Raw genomic sequence first — 4,582 nt, forward strand, 5'->3', positions numbered from 1 at the left:
GTGAAGTGTATTTTAACACACATTTGAAAGGTATGAGCGAAATTTTTTATCATCCAACGGTCGCAGAACGACAGCGTTATTAGCTGACCCGCTAACTGAAGTATATATCTTTAGTCAACGGCTGACTATCGAAGGGCCTGGCCGCTTGAGTCTGGAATCGGCAGGAAAGACAAGGTGCATATTTCTTGTATGAAATGTGAAGACTAAAATCATTATACATCGTATCATATCATCATACATCATACATCGTCATACATCACATCATACATCATCATACATAGTATTAAAGTTCGAAACCAATGTTTGGATGCTCGGATGTTCACAAAATGACGTCACCCAAATTTTTTTTCCCTCGACGTCATCGATCCATAGCAATCGTCGACCGCCAAAATTCCTCAGTCTGGTAACAACCGCGCAGTAGAGCGGACGGTTGAGAATCGCGCTCCGCAGATTTCGAGTACCGGGTTCTTTACCTCCTGGATTCTGCGGTCCGGGTCCGCTTCTTGGTGCAACTCGACTTCCAGGACAAGGGCTCCGTAGTTCTGGCTATCCAGGTCCTTGATCCGGTGACTTTTGACCTTTAGGACTAATTTTCCGTAGTTCGGGCTGTTCAGGTCGTCCACCTGATGGATCTTGACGTCCAGAAAAAGCACTCCGTAGTTCTGGCTGTCCAAGTTCTTAATGTGGTGACCGTCGACCTAGCGCTCCGTGGTTCCTGTTTCATGTTTACGATGAATTATTTCAATTCATTTTTTTGCGTAAGCTCAAATTCAGTAGCTCTCATTGCGCTAATAAAATTTCTACAATTTTTTATAATTTTCTCATAATCCCCTTGTTAAAATGTGTCAATACAGAAATTATAATAATCCTTACACAATACTTTTGATGTGTTTTGATACTGGAAATATTTCTTAGTATTCGAGGTATACCCCGAAGTGGTTGTTTTTGGTTGTTGGAGGTGGTTGGAGGTGGACGAGGAGGAGGACGAGAAAGAGGAGGCGAACAAGGTGAAAGAGGAGGACGAGGATTTGTGCTCGGTGAGTAAAACATTATAATATTTGATAACAATTGTAATTATATTTCATCTGAAATATTTCAAACTTGTCATGTTTACAATAAAATATTTCAATTCATTTTTCGCGCAAGCACAAATTCAGTAGCTATAAATGCGCTAATAAAACTTATTACATTATTAATCGGATAATTAATTCTATTAATCCTTACATAATATTTTTGCTGAGTTCTTATACTAAAAATATTTATTACTATTCAAGGTATAACCTGAGGTGGTTATTGGTGGTTATTGGTGGTTGTTGGGGGCGGTTGGCGGTGGTCGGAGGTGGACGAGGAGGAGGACGAGAAAGATGAGGAAAACAAGGTGGACGAGGAGGGCGAGGATTTGTGCTCGGTGAGTAAAACACTTTTATAATATTTGATGGCAATTGTAATTATATTTCATCTAAAATATTTCAAACTTGTCATGTTTACAATAAAATATTTCAATTCATTTTTCGCGCAAGCACAAATTCAGTAGCTATAAATGTGCTAGTGAAGTTTATTCTACTATCAATTATTTAATTATATTAATCCTTACACAATATTTATGATGTGTTCTTATACTGAAAATATTTATTACTATTTAAGGTATAACCCGAGGTGGTTATCAGTGGTTGTTGGAGGTGGTCGGAGATGGACAAGGCGGAGGACGAGGAAGACGAGGAGAACAAGGTGAACGAGGATTTGTGCACGGTGAGTAAAACAGTTTGATAATATTTAATGACAATTGTAATTATATTTCGTCTACAAGTTTTCAAATTTGTCATGTTTACAATAAATTATTTCAATTCACTTTTGTAAGTATTTATGAATATACCATCTATGAATATTCATTGTTGGTATATAAGGTCTGGCAACGTACCTACTTTCTGTAAGAGATGTTGAAGATTTTCAACATAATTATGTTTCAGTTCTGTGCCCCACCTAGTGATCCACTAGTACATATCCTCCGACGTGACATCGCTGTGCTACGTATAAAGAAGAACAGATTTATTAGGATGCGAATTGCTCCTCTCTTCTTGCCATTGTGCTTTCAGCCATTGTTGTGCTGTGTGTTTAAAATTTAGGACAGTGTATAATATAGAATAACAGGTACAGCTACGAATATAGCACTACAATAAATCTTATAGAAATGGGCTCTCATTGAGATTTCTCTGTATTTATAACTCGACGCGAGAAGGCAAAAATCAATGTAATGCCATCCGTAAGGTAATTGGACTCGTATTTGCACTACGAGATCTCGTTGGGCATTTTGCGGTGAAATTTGAAAAATTGTTGTACAAGAAATTAAATAACTATAAAAATGGATAAAAAATATTATCTCTAATAGTGAATGTAGCTAATACAGCTTTAACCGTATATTGATTATGCTAATGATCTATTGTGACAAGATCGGAATTAGATAAGCTCTCTAAATACTCTTTTCTAGACTATTAATTTATATCATGTATATGTAAATGTATATTTCTTCAGTTTATACAATCACTGCACTAGGATTACCCTTGCCACGTTTTATGGTGCGCTTGTGTAATTCGTATATTATTAACCTTACGTTTTACTCTATTTGCGACAAGTTGTGAGTGTTTCTAATTTCTTGGCAATTATTTATGTACATGTATGTGTATATATGCATATACACATGCATAAGTATACATATACATATTTTTTAACTAGATATACATATATTTAAAACTAGATTTTTACAATAAACACAGAGGTTTTAGTATATTCACATACGGATTTCTGTGTAAAGGTATACTTGAACTAAAATATCCTTATCTCTATTACGGAGTTCTTCGTAATTCGCATTTGTTCTTGTAACCCAATGTCCTACATACGATGGCAAAAATCTAGAACCAACTTAACTGAGTCTCAAAGCCCTGTTAACATAAAAGCAGCTATTTGATAGAAATTATAGTTTATAGTTTACACAGCCCATTGCATGATATTTCATTATAAATACATATGTTTCAATGTATTTAGGAATAATTTATCAAATGTACAGAGGTCATGTGCAAATAATAAATGAATTCGACCGCAGTTTGATGTATTCATTAAAGCTTCAACAATAAATTTAAGCTTTGTTACTTCTTTTATTTTATTATGGATAATCAAAAACATTTCCGACTATTCCTACTGTGGAAGCATGGGGATTAAACCAAATGTAGCAAAAGATTAGAAACAGTGTATGTAGAGTACGGGTATTTTTCTAACAATGCAAACACGTGCCGCTAGCTTAGTTTTGACATATCTAGAATACCACGCCTTGCGAATTAGCTTTCCAGACAGAGATGAATGATGAATTTTACGGACTGCATTATCGTTGTTGAATACTCTATGCCTCAGGGGGAAAGAAAATCTGTAACGATAAAATTGATGCACCGGATCATCGTCGACTTTAACTTTTGAAATGTCCTACCATTTCCGAACACCTCCAACCATCCTATTTACCTATATTACTAGATTAGCTATTATATGAAAAGAGAAGAATTATTCACTTCGAAATGGGATTCTATTCGACGCGCGCTCGATGTATTCCATAACATTAGTATTCATAATTATTTCAACAACTTTTCATTTGCTCTCTCGATCTTGAATTTTCGTAGGCATATAATCGAAACGCTGTTCTAGCTAGTCGAGAGTGAAGTATCTACGTTGGGTAGAGAAGCAAAATTGTTTTTCGAAAAGTATTCGGATGGAAAAAAATTCAGAGTAACTGTAATACATCACGGATGCGCTAATTTTGAACGAGATGAAATGGATGCTTCGTATATGAGACAGTATTTAACGTTGCGTAGTGATTTAAAGACCTAAAAAGGTGATAGGGAGAGAAAGAACGAAGCTTCTTAACACTTCGAGTGTATTTTAACACACATTTGAAAGATACGAGCAAAATTTTTCATCATCCAACTGTCGCAGAACGGCAGCGTTATCAGCTGACCCGTTAAGTGAAGGATATATCTTCAGTCAACGGCTGACCATCGAAGGGCCTGGCCGCTTGAGTCTGGAATCGGCAGGACAGATAAAGTGTGTATTTCTTGTATGAAATGTGAACACTAATATCATTATACATCATATCATATCATCATACATCATACATCGTACATCATACATCATACATCATACATCATACATCATACATCATACATCATACATCATCATACCTAGTATTACAGTTCGAAACCAAAGTTTGAATTTTCGGATGTTCGGAAAGTGACGTCACCAATCTACAATCGGCTAGCCGAGTTCCTCAGTCTGGTAACAACCGCGCAGTAGAGCGGACGGATGAGAGTCGCGCTCCGCAAACTTCGAGTACCGGGTTCTCAACCTCCCGGATCCCGCGCTTCGGGTCCGCTACGTATTTCGAGTACCGGGTTCTCAACCTCCCGGATCCCGCGCTTCGGGTCCGCTACGCGGTGAAACTCGACATCCAGGATAAGCGCTCCGTGGTTCCTGGTTCATGTTTACAATAAATTATTTCAATTCGTTTTTCGCGCAACCCCAAATTCGGTAGCTGTCAGTCCGC

At 37.1% G+C, this 4,582-nt stretch overlaps 1 long non-coding RNA gene across 4 annotated transcripts; it reads left to right on the plus strand.

The window, feature by feature from the left end:
* Positions 1–21: 21 nt before the first annotated feature.
* On the plus strand, positions 22–3,085 carry LOC138191114 (uncharacterized). 4 transcript variants are annotated; one of them, XR_011177431.1, is made up of 5 exons: positions 22–758; positions 959–1,037; positions 1,275–1,408; positions 1,645–1,749; positions 1,968–3,085. It is a non-coding gene; the product is annotated as an uncharacterized lncRNA (long non-coding RNA). The 4 variants fall into 4 exon arrangements; XR_011177430.1 differs by having other exon boundaries at positions 22–174; positions 916–1,037; XR_011177432.1 differs by having other exon boundaries at positions 22–174.
* The last annotated feature ends 1,497 nt before the right edge of the window (positions 3,086–4,582 follow it).

This window comes from Neodiprion pinetum, chromosome 6 (assembly GCF_021155775.2).
Source record: "Neodiprion pinetum isolate iyNeoPine1 chromosome 6, iyNeoPine1.2, whole genome shotgun sequence".
NCBI classification, from domain to species: Eukaryota; Metazoa; Arthropoda; class Insecta; order Hymenoptera; family Diprionidae; genus Neodiprion; species Neodiprion pinetum.